Genomic DNA, 17,665 nt, shown 5'->3' on the forward strand with positions numbered 1-17,665 from the left:
TAAATGAGAGGCTGCACCAAAGTGCTCAGACCATACAAAGTGCTTATGTGTGGACTGTGGCTGCTGTCACACGTCCCCTCCCTCCTGCAGGAGGTGACCCTGCTCTACAGATCACACTGACTCAGGGGGAACCAACTCGGATGCCAGGCTCAACCAAGTAGATTCTCTCCCCAGGGATGGGGGACGGGAATGGGGAAGGACCACATGACCCCCAGTGTGGGCTCTGCATCCGAAAGGTCATGTGATATAAGGGCAGCCACGACGTACGTGCACGAATGGGAGTAGGGGGCAGACAGACAGAGAGACAGAAGGTAACAGATGTACAGAGACAAGCAGAGATGGGAAACCATGCAGCCAGAGACAGACAGACAGACAGACAGAAATACAGACAAATGGCAGCCTGGGTGCCATAGGACATTCTGACCCTCATGGGCCGACTAAGGTACCCAGCCCTTGGGTTTCATGAGATTACCTTCCTTGTAAAAGTCCCCCTTTGGGGGGAAGGGGGTGAGGGATAAACTGGAAGTATGGGATTAACAGAGGCACACTACCAGATACAAAATAGATAAACAAGGATTTACTGTATAGCACAGGGAACTATATTCAATGTCTTGTAGTAAACTGTAATGGAAAAGAATCTGGATAAAAGGATATACTAGTATGTATAACTGAATCACTTTGCTGTACATCTGAAACTAACACAAAATTGTAAATCAACTATACTTCAATTAAAAATAAAATAAAAATAAAATAAAGTTCCCCTTTGGGTATATATTTGAAAAGTGTCATTTCTTAGGGCCAGATTATGCCAAACACCCATGGTCTCCTGGGTTATTTGCTAATCCCTAATGGAGGCAAACTGCCTGGATCTGAAACACAGGACCGAGACTGAGGCAGGGAACCCAGGCTGCGGTTCACAGCAAAGGAAGGATCTTTCAGACAGGCTTCCTGCAAGAGGAAGGGAAACACCTGGGGACACAGATGGAGACAAGCGTCCCTGCATCATCTGAACCTGCAGAGCCTGACCCAGATGCCACAGAAGGTCACCAGAGCCTGTCTCTGGGACATCCACCACAGGACAGGGCAACCCTACAGCCCAGTGTTGGCTCTGCTACCCCAGGGGGATTATTAGTGGCCCCTTTCACTCCCCAAAGTGTCCTGGTTTGAAAGATAAATTTTATGGCTCCCCAGGTTGGGGGAAACAGCAGAAGCCTGACTGAGGCTCTGCTCAGATGGGGTCCAGCCGACTTGAGGGGTAGGAGGGAACTCTCCGTGGTAACTACTTCCCTTCTCTAGGGACAAATTTTTCACAAGCAAAATAATTCTCATCTCTAAGCTGAAAATTGCAGAAAATTTTTCCCAAAGTCAAATTAAGAAACTTTTGAGCCTTTACGCCTGAGCCCGGGCATTTGGTGCGGCCTCTCCTTACTCCTGGAAGTAAAGCAAGAAAAGGGCAGTTATCTCTCACCCCCTCAGGTGCTTCAAGACCAGGGTCTCATTCTATAAACTGGATCAGATCTTTGATTCCCTTTCCGGATGAGCCTATCTTAGTGGAATACGGTTTGTATGCCAAAAACATGAAAAGAAAAAACCACTTCTTTTGAAAAGCCATTATGTGTTTGTTGATTCAGATCAAGCCAGTGCAGGCTGAACAGTAAGAGAGAGCCAGCGAGCAGGTAGACTCACTCCTCCCCAGCTGGTTCTCTTAGAAACAGCTGGATCTCAGACCCACTGGGGAGAAGGGGCCTTTTATCGATCCTCTGAAATGCCAGGGTCGTCAGCCTCTGGAGGATGCAGCTGTCTCAGGGGATAGCAACAACTCCTCCTAGACAATATTTGCACGAGCTGAAGCTAAATATTCACCATGTGGCATCTATACTGTGTGTGTGTGTGTATGTGTGTACATGCATGTGATTACCGCTGGGTACCATCTTTCTTGCCTCAGATATCAGACCGTCTTTGTGTGTGTATGCATAGGTGTGTGTTTCTGTGCACACACGGGTGTTCTTATATCGTTGACAAAACCTGATGACTTGGGCTGCAGAGGCTGGTCGTGGAACTGAACAAAACATGTGGGATTTCAAGCCCATAGACACTAAAGGCACAAGCAAACAGGCCCAAGTGCCGTGTAGGAAGGAAGCCGAGTGGTGATGAAGGGAGCTCAGCTGTCTCCTGGACCAGTCAGTGGACACCACAGATTCCCTGGACCTCCTCTGCACACACGGCCCTGACCTGGATGCTCTCCAGTGGGCATTGATAGGAACAAAAAAAACCCATCTCCTCCCTTTGGGATTTTATAATTTAAGAGAGGACAGACAGGGAAGACGTGAGTACGTTCCTGTAAATCTAAGGGACAGAAATTCACACTCTCTAACAAGCGCGGGAGGCCAGACTGATTTCTGTCAGTGTCACAAAAGGATGCGACTCTGAATTTCCTGCAAATAATGCACAGAGAACAACGGAGATGATGGGTGCCCCGTCAGCAAATTCCAGCACCAAACACGCGTTTAATAGGAACATCGAGAGGCATAAAGAGTTATTAACCGGGACGAGGATGCACGCCTCGCCTTGGGGTCCCGAGGTGTGAAAACTGATGTCACTGCCTCTCCTAGTGGGAAATGGGAGGGTATGAACGCCTGATGCACTTGAGAAAGTTAAATAATCCACCGTTTGGTAACAGCCACGAATGAGTCTGCAACGAGGAAAAACAGTCCAAAAAAATCATTACAGAGAGTCCGGATGCATCCCCAGTAACGAATACCCTTGTCTCTCCCAGAAAGGCTGCTTAAGCCATTGCACAGCATCTAGTAAAATACCAGCGCCGTGGACAAAGGGACCGCTTAAAGGAGGCCTGGCGCGGGGTTAGGGGTGTTGCCAGAGTGATAAGCACCCGTGAGATTTCCTGGGAGGGGAAAGGTCTGGGCATTTTTCGAGTAGGATTTGGCAGAGAGGAAGGACATTTTAGGGAAGGAACACCCGATGTCGGGTTCAGAAATGAAAAACTTCATCAGCGACATCCGGGAAGGGGTGATGCCAAGAACTTATTCTCAACTGACCCTCGATCCTTACAAAAGCCCCATGAAGTGGAGACCACCCCCTTTAACAAACAAGGAACCTGAAGAACAGGGAGGTGGAGGAACTGGTCCCAGGTCACACAGCCGGTCCAAGATGGATGCGGGAGTCAAGCTGGGTCCTCTGCCTCCAGAAGCCACTTCTTCACCTGGGCCCCGTGGTTGACCAGGGGTGGGGGGTGGAGTGGTTACCTGCCCCTCTGTTCGCCAAAAAGGGTCACGAGCGAGTCTCTGCAGTGACATTTAGGAGGCTGAAACCCCAGAGGTTTAGCTCGGAGAGAGTCCAGTGAGCTTGCACTACACGACACCAGAAAAGGCAGAAAAGGCTCAGAGGGAACCTCGTATCTGTAATCAATCACACCTGCTCGTACACAAACCTGAAAACGTTTCAGGCAAAGCTGTTTCTTAACCCAGCAGACCTACTGTTTTAAGTGTAAAGCAGCTGTTAAGCAGGAAGTATTTATTAACACCAAGCACGCGACACAGGGTTACAATCCTTTCGGGAAGGTGGAAAGGAAAGGCTTCAAGGTTGCCCATCGTCAAAAAACATTTTTAAGAAGTTTAAACTCAAGCGTCTGTGAATCCACAGAAAGAAGGGGCCCAGTGCTGGGCTTCGGCCTACCGTCCCCCACTTCATGCTTCCGGGAGAGGCACCCCATCGCTAAGTTTGAGAATGAGAACCGCAGGAGAACAGACAGACCGATCCGAAGCTCACTCTTCCCGCTGAATCACCGGGTCACCTTACTGGACACCTTTTGTTCCCTGCGCTCTTCTCCCTCAAACAAGGGATGTGATTCTTGTACCAACATGTTATACTGCACGGCAAAAACAGAGCCAGGTCTGGTGGGCACAAGCCGGGGAAGGGGCGGGGAGGGGATAAGCCTCCACCCCTTGAAGTGAAAGGCCTTGATGTCTCTAGATCATAGGCTCGAAACCATTTGGGATCAGCGATGCTTTTGAAAGTACGGTGGAGCTTACACTCCTCCCTCCAGCAAAAAAAAAATACACAGACGATTTAAAAATAATGTTTGAATCCTTATGGATTCAAGGTCGTCAGACTGAGCGCATCTTGCTAGATAAATGCCACGGTAACCTTCATTTCATAACCCGGGGGGCGTCTCAGCAGGAACACAGGATGTTTGCTGTCCCTGCGATGATGTAACCGGCCAAATCTAATAGGCCCAGTGATGGAAGCTCGGGCCTCCGGTGAATAACGGCAACACTAATTAACAGATCACCGGCCACAAGAGCTTTAAAAATGTCCCCAAGGTATCACTGGAGATGATCTGGTTGAATTAGCACAAACAGGCAAATCCTCATCTGCTAAACACAGAAAGCTTCAAATCCCTGGAAAAACTCCTTCTTTCTAAACCCCTGCTATAAAACCTAAAATGAAGCGCGATATATATTCACTATGCAGTCTACACACACAAAATCCAAAGGCTGATCAAAAGAGGGAAACAGGAGGATCCATTCACTTATATTTCCTTCCCCTTCCTTCTTGTTTCCCAGAGAATCAGAATAACTCGGGGAGAAGAAATTCAATTACCAACATGAGTGTGGCAATGTTTGCTGAGAAATTTGGTTCTGTTTCCTCCATCAGCTGTGGGATTGGCACAACTTCCTTTATATAATGAAGGCTGAATTTGAAACACTGAACGTGAAGCAACTACTCAACATGGGTTACATCAACCTTGGCACGTAGAGAAAGCAAGGCCCATGGAGGCCCTTCTCAGCAGCCACGTGGAACTTCAAGGAAGAGCCAGCGTGGTTCTCCCCATCTTGGCAGAAGACGCCTCAGCTTGGAGACATTCAAAACTACAGCCTGTTTCTGTCTCTAAACCTATCCATAATTCTCATACCGTTTCCTTTTTGTAAAGCTGTAAATATAACTACATGAAAAACCATTCCCCAAAAAGAGTCACCAATATCCCCGATACACTGACTGTCACTTGTTCCTACCCCTCGTCCAGTATGTGCACGTTGATGTTTTGCACATTTGCGGCCAGTGCACGTGGTAGAGAGAACAGATGCTGGAGATATGGCTCTGTCAACCATGGGACTGTGACTCTGTCAATCATTAGCCATAAAGGCTTTAGGCAAATGCTGTATCTGTGTCTCAGTGCCTTTATAGTAAAATGGGTTTCATAGCCATATCTACTTAGGAAGGCTGTTACGAGGACTAAAATATATGTAAAGCACTTGGCACGGAACCTGGCACCTGAAAAGTACGATTCATGTTAGTTATCGCAATTGATTATACATACTTTTTCTTTTTGGTACACTTCCTTTGAATTTTATTTTTTCCTATATAAATATAAAAAATATTAAAAAAATATTTTAAGCTATTTCCTTACAGATACGATACATTTCATTTTATTTTTTGGCCACACCACACGGCTTGTGGGATCTTAGTTCCCCAACCAGGGATCGCACCCGGGTCCACAGCCGTGAAAGCCCAAGTCTTAACCACTGGACCATCAGGGAATTCCCTGGTTATACATCTTAATATACAGTTTCATATTCCATTTGTTTCTTTTAAAACTACAGAAATATTTTCCAAATTTCTTAGCCTCTGGGACTCTAGCTTTTAATGGCTCGAAGGCATTTTTGCTTAGTTCCAAGCCAATCATTTGCAAAACCATTTCTTTTTTATTCAAGCCTGAGCGGTCGCTCTTTCTTTTCCAGATGCTAAAAGATACAGTGCTTCTCTCTTGCCACATGGGGGCGCACTCTTCGGCTCCCTCCCACCCGGATGGGCACCCACCCACCCGGGGAAAGTACTGCTTGACTTCACGAACCAGTTCTCTGTTTTACGGCTTCATGATTCATACATACCGCTGGAACATGTTAAAGGGCTGACCTATCCCAGGAGACAGAGCTTAGCACATGAGGGAAAATTCCTATTGCAATTGGGGGTGGATGGGGAATCTTTGTGCAAAGATCCTTAAATCTTTCAGGTGCTTCCCTGCTTGCTTGTAAGTAACTGCCGGCCAAAAATTGGTTTCCTAATATTGAACCACAGCGGAGCTGTATCACACATGTGTTTTACAAATGCAAACGCAGATAGATGCATTTGAAAAGAAACAACAGAAAATTCCCTTCTTTGACCCATGGCTCCCCTTCCACCTTCCAGTACTACCTCCTGGAATTAATTTTGGATTTGATCTCACAAGAAAGGAGAGGCGTCAGTGGAAATGGAGAGAAAAACAAAACAAATTCATTCTTGGCTTTTGATCTTGGGGGGTAGGAGGCAAGTCCTGGTGGTTTAAGAAAGAAAAAGGATTTTCAAGGAGGGTGGGGCAGATTTTGACGCTTCAATATTTTGCCTTAAATGCTGTCTTTAGAACCCCGTGGGCACTTGAAACGTGCCTCAACTGTCAGGAACAGGGAAGCTGGGGGTGCAGTAGAGTGTGATATAATGCAGTCTATCGTTGGTCAAGAGACAGAGGAAAGAGGGAAGGAAAAACGATGCTCACGCCTTTCCTGGGAGAAATTCCTTACAAGGTCACCCACCCAGGAGTGTCCCTAGATCCTCTGGAACCCCTTGGAAAGACCGACATCTAGGCTGCAAATGTAAAGTCCTGGCATAGAACCAATGGCAGGACATTCATTTAAATGTCATCAATTTAATAAGTTTAGTGGGTTGAACTAGTCAAGGCAGGGCTGGTCAGCCATTAATCCATCTCTCCTTTGGGCAAGTACCCCCAATACAACTCTCCTTCCAATAACCTCATTTCTGATTCTAAAGATATAAATGCATATTTAAGCAAACTTGGAAAACCTCAAAGTATAACAGAAGAAAACTGAAATCCCATCAGCTAAAAAAAAAAAATTTAGAGTTTGGTGTATGTCCTTCCAAGTTTTCTCAGGTGGTTTTACATAACTGAGATGATCATATTATACAACTGCTGACTATTTTTACTCCCACTAAACGTAACACAAACGTTTCCGCCGTATGATTAAAAACCCTTATAAGCATTTCAAGCAGTACAAAGTACTATTTACATTCTCACACCATTGAGCCTTTAGGCTATTTCTAAATTTTCTTCCCTATAAATATCACTGCAAAATCTTTAACCTATATAAACAATCAGAGGTCTGAATGAACAAAGCTCCCAGAAGCTGAAATGCTGATCAGAGGGCCTGGATATATTTGTCTAATTAATTTCCAGAAAGGCCACGCCATTTATAGTCCCCTGGGCAGAGTTTGCAAGTTCTCATCATGCCATTTTTTAGTCAGCTTGGGTATTTCTCATTTAAAAATAAGTGTATTCATTTATGGGAGAAATGACATTTCCCTTCCTTTGTATTTCTTTGACTACAAGTGAAATTGAACATTTTTCATCGTTCCAGGCGTATTACTTTCCTCTTTTGTGAAAGGTCCTCTGTCCGAACAAGGCCTCTTTAAGGAATGAGAATATGATTAGCTTTTTCCTTATAGATACGAGTAACTTTCCTGTGATCCACTTATGTGTGTCAGTGAGTAATGAGATGGAGCTGGGAGCAGCAGGTATTATTACACATCAGATGGATGAAACCACCTGGTCACACTGGAATTTCAGCCTCCATTTGCTAAACTCCTTTTTGACATTTCTCAAGACGGCAGAGTGCCCTTAAAAAAAATAAGTGTTGGACAAAACTCTAATTCAAAAACATACATGCACCCCTATGTTCACAGCAGCACTAGTCACAATAGCCAAGACATGGGAACAACCTAAGTGTCCACTGACAGATAAATGGATAAAGAAGATGTGGTGTGTATATATATATATATATATATATATATATATATATATATATATATATAATGGAATACTACACAGCCATAAAAAAGAATGAAATAATGCCATTTGCGTCAACATGGATGGACCTAGAGATTATCATACTAAGTGAAGTAAGCCAGACAAAGACAAATACCATATGATGTCACATATATATGGAATCTAAAATGTGACACAAATGAACTTACTTCTGAAACAGAAACAAACTCACATACATAGAGAACAGACTTGTGGCTGCCAAGGCGGGGTTAGGGGAGGGGAGGGATGGACTGGGAGTTTGGGGTTAGCAGATGTAAGCTATCATATACAGGATGGATGAACAAAAAGGTCCTACTGTAGAGCACAGGGAACTGTATTCAATATCCTGTGATAACTCATAATAGAAAAGAATATGATAAATAATATATGTGTGTGTGTGTATAATTGAATCACTTTGCTGTACAGCATACATTAACACAACATTGGAAATCAGCTATACATCAATAAAATAAAATTTTTTTCCGAAGTGTTATCTGCTTGATTTAGACCGCTACCTGGTATGGCCCCAAAAGCTAATTTTCTCTCTCAATATTCAAACACAACTGTTTTCTTTTTTTTTTAATTTTTTGCAGACAGTGTACTTTTATTTTTTAATTTATTTTCTGAAGTATAGTTGATATAATAGCTTACATCTGCTAATCCCAAACTCCCAATCCATCCTGCCCACCCACCCCCCGCTCCCCCACCCCCGGCAACCACAAGTCTGTTCTCTATGTCTGTGAGTCTGTTCCTGTTTCGTAGATAGGTTCATTTGTGTCGTATGAAACACCACTCTTTTCAAAAGCAGAGGACATTTGAGAGCTTCTCTTGCTTCCCTAGCCTTCTGTCCCCCCACACCCCTGGGATTCTTGTATGCAGCACAGCATATAGGCAGACCTCAGAGATACCATGGGTTCAGTTCGGGACCACCCCAGTGAAGCCAATAACGCAATAGAGCGAGTCCCACGAGCTTCTTGGTTTCCCAGTGCATATAAAAGTTATGTTTACACTACGATGAAGCCTATTAATGTGCAACAGCATCATGTCTTAAAAATATCTTAAAAATACTTTATTGCTAAAACAATGCTGACCGTCATCTGAGCCTTCAGTGAGTTGTAGCAGTAACATCAAAGATCACCAATGACACATCACCCTAACAAACAGAATAATAATGAAAAAGTTTGAAATAGTGTGAGAATTACCAAAATGTGACACAGAGACACAAAGTGAGCAAATGCTGCTGGAAAATGGCGCTGATAAAACTTGTTCGAGGGACTTCCCTGGTGGCGCAGTGGTTAAGAATCTGCCTGCCAATGCAGGGGACACAGGTTGGAGCCCTGGTCTGGGAAGATCCCACATGCCGCGGAGCAACTAAGCCCATGCGCCACAACTACTGAGCCTGTGCTCCACAACTACTGAGCCCGTGCTCCACAACTACTGAAGCCCACATGCTCTAGGGTCCATGCTCCACAACAAGAGAAGCCACTGCAATGAGAAGGCTGCACACCGCAACAAAGAGTAGCCCCCACTCGCCGCAACTAGAGAGAGCCCGTGCGCAGCAACAAAGCCCCAACGCAGCCAAAAAAATTTAAAAACTCGTTCGATGAAAGGTTGCCACAAACCTTTGATTTGTTTAAAAAAAAAAATCTGCAAACTCAGTAAAGCAAAGCATAATAAAACGAGGTCTGCCTGTATAGCAAAAAAATCTAATGTGGACAGGACCCTTGCTAGAGTTTCTGAATTTAGCAAATAAAAAGACAGGGTGCTCAGTTGTATATGCATTTCAGATAAAACAGAAACTTTCAGTATAAGTATATGCCGAATATTGCAGGGGATATACTTATGCTAAAAAGTATTCATTGTTTATCTGAAATTTGAATTTAACTGGGTATCCTGCATTTTAACCAACAGTCCTACTTACCCAATCTAGGGTCCGAGTTCTAGGGCGGGGAGAAGATGGGCAGACCGACTGCACTTTCCTCTGAAAGCAGCTACACACTCGTCTCAGTGAAAAACTCTTTCAATGATGCACTACATGGGTCACGTATAATCCAGGGTAGGAAAAGATTCTGTTAGAGACCAAGGAAACTTCATGGAAAGATAACTGAAGTATGTATATATGTATTTATTTCTTTTTGTAAATGTATATATTTATTTTTGGCTGCGTTGGGTCTTCGTTGCTGCGCACGGGCTTTCTCTCGTTGTGGCGAGCGGGGGCTACTCTTCGTTGCAGTGCGCGGGCTTCTCATTGCGGTGGCTTCTCTTGCTGCGGAGCACGGGCTCTAAGTGCATGGGCTTCAGTAGTTATGGCTCGCGGGCTCTAGAGCGCAGGCTCAGTAGTTGTGGCGCACGGGCTTAGTTGCTCCGCGGCATGTGGGATCTTCCCCGACCAGGGCTCGAACCCGTGTCCCCTGCATTGGCAGGCGGATTCTTAACCAGCGCGTCACCAGGGAAGTCCCAACTGAAGTATTTACTTTGCTTAGTTACTAACCTTTAGGCAGAGACGCAACGGGAGTTTAAGAAACATAATGAAAAGCTTATTTACAATCTTTTTAACTATAACAGATTTCTCCATTTATCATTCTAATAATCTCAATCCACACGATTGTCAGAGGGTGAAATGCTGTCTGTGTAAGAAGGCTGATTAGATTCCCTTGTCTTTTCAGTCAGTACATATTTTCCAGGCCCTGAAAGTCATCCATGCCTTAGCTTTGATGCTTATGAATACGCAATTGCTTTGCTACAACAGAGAAACAAGTAGGTCTGCGTAATTGGTAAAAAATTAAATGTACATCAGAAGAAGAAATGGGTTCACTATTAGCTAAAGATTTCTCATCCATTAAGCAAACCACCCACTAAAACGTTGTTTGTTCCAAATAGCTAAGTAAGATAATAATTTCTACTCTCGGTCAACGGAACCAAGATTTCCAATAAGATTAAAACGTCCACCTACCAGGTCAGCTCTTCTACCGCCTTATCAACATGAGCTCATTCCTGATGAATTAACTGTTCTCCAAAAATAAATCCCAAGTGGACTCCAGAGCTGCCTCTAATTCTTCTTAGCTTACCCTACACATTGTGTTCAGTGCAAATACCCTGGTGGGCAAGAGACCTCCATAACTACTGAGGGATCCACCAGCAGAAGACATTTGCTTCAAAAGAGTTCCAGCCCCCTCATTAGAGAAAGGGCATTTTGGAGAATTGAAGACTGCTTATAAGAGCTTTACAGAGGACTCTCAACCTCTCCGGGAAACATGGGGGCTCCTCACTTGACTCATACGGTTGTAAATTACCAGGTCGAGGCGGTATCGTCCAAGAGGACAGCACCTATTTCAGGCTTGTGTCCAACTGCTAACATGAACTTCATAGTCATTTGTGTCACTTTCACCTTTGACGTAAGGCCACCCTGCCATCTCCTCTAATTCTGAGGATAAACATTCGTAGCCAAGACCACTGTATCTCCAAGTGTGGAATGAAGACATCCATTGCTGTGCGCGGTGGAGGCTCTTAAAAGATGACTCCTGAACCACCACCACCCCCATCCCGGTAGCTCTTGAATTAGAACCTATGGGAGAAGGGCCCAGGAATCTGCATTGTACAAGCCATATGTCCCTTCACGCTCACCCCAACATATTCCTGATACAGACTACACTCTAAAAAGGAATGTTTTAGACTGCCCAACTACGAATGAGTCGAGGGATTACCTCTGTACTTAAATTTCCTTTAGTCCAGGGACTTCCCTGGTGGCGCAGGGGATAAGACTCTGCACTCCCACTGAAGGGGGCCCGGGTTCGATCCCTGGTCAGGGAACTAGATCCCACATGAATGCTGCAACCAGGAGTTCGCATGCCACAACTAAGGAGCCCACGTGCTGCAACTAAGGAGCCCGCCTTCCGCAACTAAGACTGGGTGCAGCCAAATAAATAAATAAATATTTCTTTCAATGTACTTTAGTCCAAGTACTACTGCCTAATTTGGTGTCTCAAAGTACTAGACAGAGACATATCTGACCCTTAGTCATAGCTGGGCACCTAAAGAGTCATATGACTTTTTTCCAAACACGCAGTGGGAAAGGTAAAGGAATTTAAGACTAGAAGATGAAAAGTAATTGAACTATCTTGATAGGAACCATCATTTCCTTACATAAAATAAACATCCTTCTTTTTTTTTTTCAAGAGGATATGGGTCATCGTAAGGAAATTCAATCACCAGCAGAAGAACTGAGAGAAAAATAAATTCCTTCAAACCAAGACACTCACTCATCTTGCCTAAGTTGATATAGGGTCTATAGACAGGGACTATATAGGGTCTAAATCAATATAATCCCTCTATTTATATATATAGCGTTTCCTCTTTTATCCTAGAAGTTGGTCACCAGGAATCAAAACATGACAGGATAGACGAAAACTCTTAGCTTCTATAATCAACAGAGTATCCACACTGCCAATATTAACAAACAGCATGACATTCTGCAAACCACAATGGGAAACAAAATCTTTCTTTTGTCAAAGGCTGCAAAACTGAAAGGAAAACATGGTGCTTCTAAATAGGTTTAAGTGAGACTAAAATTCCATAAATATTTCTTGGTTTATGGATTTTCTTTGCTTTTCGGGATACAAACAGTTGATGCTGGATCACAGGATAATCGCTGGAGATAACAACGAAAAAAGAAGACGAGCACAGGCCTGAAGATTTAGGGTTTGCTTTTTGTCTTTGCTACAAGAAGGTCAGAGAGCTGGGGCTTGACCCGGATGCAAAGGAGACTGTAAGTCCATGTCTGGCTTCAGTAGGAAGTGTTTCTTGGTCACAGTCCCCAGTGCTGGGCAACAGAAACCAACTCATTCATCGGAAGTGTCCCGAGGGAGGGGCTCGTGGAACCAACCCAGGAAGGCCACAGAACCCACCCTGGAACCCAGACAGGGCCAAGGGAGACCAGGACTTCCTGATCCACCCACAAAATGCCCCCACGTCGCCCTCGGGGTGGCACCCTTATCCCCAATGTCCCAAAATGCTGGCCACTCCTGCTGTAACACTGCTCCCTTTGCCGTCAGGTCCATCTAACTGGCCAAGCCAAGGTCACCTCCAGCTGCCAGACAGGCTAGAAGTCCAGCTTCTATCCTGAAAGCCAGGCTCTGTCTTTCACCAAGACTTGCGAGATGGGGCAGAAGGGAGAGTCCCAAACATGCTCAAGGGGTTCAGGGGCCAAGCAGCTAGGGGAGAGAGGGGCAGAGAGAGGGAGGGAGAGATTCGCGTCCTCAGACATCTAAGTCTGCAATGTCTAATTCTACATTAAAGTTGCACCATATTTTTCTCACTCTTTAGAAAGACACAACGAAATGAACGGAATCCATGGTAGACAATTCTCATGCCAACTCTATCTCCAGTGCTCTACACGTAACCCTAGGAAAGTCCCAACCGCTCAAGATTTTTGCTTCTTCCAAGTGTAACTGGGCTGAATTAGACAGACTCCAGGGCCCCTTCCAGCACGAACCTTCTATGCTTCTGGAGACAGCCTCTGACACAGCTGGCCTAAATGACCACTCACCCCTGGTGAGTAGGAGAGAGCGGCTGTTTCCAGTGCCAGAGTTTCTAGAACTCTGTTCTAGCCCAAGAAATTCCCCCAGATGAGTTTCACGGACAGCACATTCCAACCGTTCATAACATAAGGACGTGCTCTAAACGAGCAGCAAGTTCATTTGCCCCTGGGGAATCAACCTCTTTTGTGACCTCAAGTAAAAGCCCTATTTTCCCTTAAAATATTTTCTGACAATACCCAAATTCCCATCCATTATAGGAAATATACAAAATACTGATGAGCACAAAGAAAGACAGAAAACCACTCACCACCCAGAAGTGACCACCTTTTAAAAATCCTAACAATCCTTTCTATATTTATACTGTGTGTGGATAAATGCAAACACACACACACATCTTTTAATTGAATCATACTATTTTGAAACATGACTTTACACAACAATAAATCGTAAATACGTTCCATATCATAATACATTCTCCCATATCAGAGGTTCTCAACCAGATTCCCGTCAGCTGCTAGAGGTCGAGATGCGCACAATGCAGAGTTTCCAGTAGCCGAACAGAGAGCTAAGAATACGTATTCAGGGGCTTCCCTGGTGGCGCAGTGCTTGGGAGTCCGCCTGCCGATGCAGTGGACACGGGTTCATGCCCCGGTCCAGGAAGATCCCACGTGCCGTGGAGCGGCTGGCCCCGTGAGCCATGGTCGCTGAGCCTGCGCGTCCGGAGCCTGTGCTCTGCAACAGGAGAGGCCACAACAGTGAGAGGCCCGCGTACCGCAAAAAAAAAAAAAAGAATACATACTCAAACATATATACAATGGAACATTACTCAGCCATAAAGAAGAACGAAATAATGCCATTTGCAGCAACATAGATAGACCTAGAGATTGTCATACTGAGTGAAGTAAGTCAGACAGAGAAAGACAAATATCATATGATATCACTTATATGTGGAATCTAAAAAAAAATAGTACAAATGAACTTATCTACAAAACAGAGTCACAGATGTAGAAAACAAACTTAGGTTAACAAGGGGGAAAGAGGGGAATAGGGATAAATTGGGAGATTGGGATTGACACATACACACTACTGTATATAAAATAGGTAACTAATAAGGACCTACTGTAGAGCACAGGGAACTCTACTCAATACTCTGTAATGACCTATATGGGAAAGGAATCTAAAAAAGAACGCATATATGTATATGTATAAGTGAATCACTTTGCTGTACAGCTGAAACTAACACAACACTGTAAATCAACTATACTCCAATATAAAGCAAAATTAAATTAAAAAAAAAAAGAATACAGACTCAAGATTCCTTTTCCTGTCAGAAGAAAAGATGTGCTTACTGTCCAAATCATTTTAAAGTCAAGTACAACCAATTAACTTCCAGGCCTCCAGCGAGGTCTGGTGTTTAGAATCATGAAAGGTGGCTGGACAGGAACGATCAATCACCAGTTTACAATTGGCCAAATGTTGGTGGAACTTAAAAGGGCCAATATTTCTTGTTCTGAGACTTCTGTGATGTAAATGTTATCTTTAGGAGTGGTTTCTGAGCCCTTCCTTCTTAGGCTCGATTTAAACAGTATATGAAAAAGAACATGTGTCTAAGCAGGGGTGCTTTCTGCAGCCTACGTTTCCATCATATTGAACATTTTTCCCGTTCATCATTTATTTGTTGTCTGTTTGCAAGGCCATCGCCTCGTATCTGGGCCTGAGCTTTGCTCACAGTTACATCTACGGCGCCCAGCACGGTGTCTGGCACAGAGGTTACTTAAATATTTCGCATACTAACCCTATTAGAGGTGTTATCCTAACTACCCACTCACAGAAGGCACTACTTCAACCTAATCCTCCCCAGGAGACAAAGGGGGGGTGGGGGAAGGAGGGGAGAGCAGTTCCATGAACAGTAAATGCCAACCCGAAAAGCAGGATAGTCAAACTCAAAACCTTATATAATCACCAACCCCCCGGCCCCGTGACACACAGCAGCCCAGGACGAAGCTGATTCTTGCTTCATGACCCCCTCTGCTCCCCGATTCAGGATCAACTATCACTGACCGAGTGTTTCTTGTATACCCTGCAAGGCCCCGGATGTTCAATGACCTGGAGAACTTTTTATCTTCTTTAATCCTAGAAGCAGCTCTAGGAGGTATGAACCCTATCTTACAGGTAAGGAACCCTATCTTACCCAACATCCTTCCTTCCAAGTAGCTGCTCAGCCACTATCCCCAGCTCCGCCCCCTTCCTGTAACTGACAGCCTACAGTGTGCGTGTGTGTGCGTGTGTGTGTGTGTGTGTGTGCGTGCGTGTGTGTGTAATGCTTCTTCTCTATCCTCTTGGTCCAGGAGGAGGAATTTTCCCTAAATACTCTTGGCCTTTTGTCCCGCCCTTCACACCTCCTGTGGGGAAGAAGTGAGTTTCCTGAGAGATGAATCTGGGGGGACGGACATGCATGGTTCAGCCCCCTCCCTCTTCCCTTGAGTGCCAGGGCGCCCACAGGTAACATGTCTCTGGTCTAATCCCCCATGTGGCAAGTCTTACGGGGGGGTGGGGCAGGGCCCACGTGGCTCCACAGATGTGTCTGTGATTGGTGGCTAAGTCTGCCTAATTCTGCATTCAACATCATGAATCCCATTGTTGCTGCATACAAAACCAATGCCTCTAACCTAACCTTCACTGGTAATGACAGTGAAATTGTTATTTCCATCTGCCTCCTTTGCTTCTTACTGTTGATTCAGAATTCAGACAGGGAAGACCCAACACCCAGTCCTAAACCTGCTCTAGCGTCCAGTCCACAGTGGTCAGCGCGTGGATGGACTTATGATTCAAGCCAGCCCATCAAAGTCCTTGGTCTACACATAATGCCCATGGACCCTGCCCCATGGACTCGAGCCTGGCCACGCCAGCAAAGACAAGGGAAATACATCGGGTGGAGAAGTCACCTCAGAGGTGCCATGTTCCCTGTTCCAGACCTGATGCCTATTCGTGAAGCTCCCCCTTTTCCCATGAACTCCCAGTACTACCCTCCCCACCAGGGAGCCAATAAAAATCCCTCTGGCTCCACCTAGTCTAACTGATCCCCGTCATCAGCAACCAAGAGAGGTCAGACCTGAAGTAAGGAAACTTGACTCAGAGACTGAGTGATCCTGCTAGGGATGAGGACTCCTCAGCTACAAAGCAGCAGGGACCGGGGCGCAGACCCAGATCTCCTGACTGCCGGTGTGGGGCCGTTTCCACCAACCACACCACCTCAATCTCTTTCCCCTTCAGCCTCGCCACCACTGCTTCTAAAACCCCAAATCCCCTCGACCCACTAATTCTCTGAAGCATTTGGGGCTCAGGAACGTTTCCTTCCACCACGCAGACCCCCCAGGATGCACGTCACTGCCTTGCCCCCTGTAGCTTCGGCCCTCGCCGTGCTGAACAAACTAGACGTCTGAGGGCAAAGAGGGCTTGAACTTGGCCTCCGGGCCCATCTTCTCACCCAAGGCAGATCCCCAGTTCCTTGCACCGGTCTCCTGGCCTGAGCTCTGGCTGGATTAACCACTCTGCCCTCAAAAGCAGCCAGTCTTCTTGATCAGGCCAGTCACGTGTCAATCCCGTGCCAAAGCCCATCCAGAGAAGACCGGGTCCAGAAACGCAGGAGCCCAGAGGCACCTATGAGAGAGGCAGTGAGGGCAAGTGGGCACGGGTCTCCTCCTCCGCCTTCTTCTTCTCTTCCAGAAAGCAAGCCCTGTGTCACCAAGATGGAAAGCTCCCAGACACTGGTCGGATTCAAGAAAATCACATAAAGAATAACAAGGGATTATGTGGGGATGGGACAGGGGACTGGAGCCTACTAACCAGGAAGAAATTCCGGGAGATGATGGACAAAGCGGGGGTAAATGGCACAGCATTCAACAAGGATCAGCAAAGTCCCTTTCCTGGGGGACAGGACGAGGGCATCACAAAGTATATTCTGCCACAGAGAACCTGCAGGGGGCAGAAGCACCTGTTTTCTTTTTTCTTTTTTTTTTTTTTTTTTTTGCGGTACGTGGGCCTCTCACTGTTGTGGCCTCTCCCGTTGCGGAGCACAGGCTCCGGATGCGCAGGCTCAGCGGCCATGGCTCACGGGCCCAGCCCTCCGCGGAATGTGGGATCTTCCCGGACCGGGGCACGAACCCACGTCCCCTGCATCGGCAGGCGGCCTCTCAACCACTGCGCCACCAGGGAAGCCCAAAACCTGTATTCTTTTAGGTGAGAAGAGCCCCTA

General features: G+C 45.7%; 1 protein-coding gene across 2 annotated transcripts in view; it reads right to left on the bottom strand.

Moving 5' to 3' along the window:
* Nucleotides 1-17,665, bottom strand: part of SLC39A11 (solute carrier family 39 member 11) — a 342,864-nt gene that overhangs the window by 136,816 nt on the left and 188,383 nt on the right. The gene's annotated exons all lie outside the window — the stretch shown is intronic.

This window comes from Phocoena phocoena, chromosome 19 (assembly GCF_963924675.1).
Source record: "Phocoena phocoena chromosome 19, mPhoPho1.1, whole genome shotgun sequence".
Lineage (NCBI taxonomy): Eukaryota > Metazoa > Chordata > Mammalia > Artiodactyla > Phocoenidae > Phocoena > Phocoena phocoena.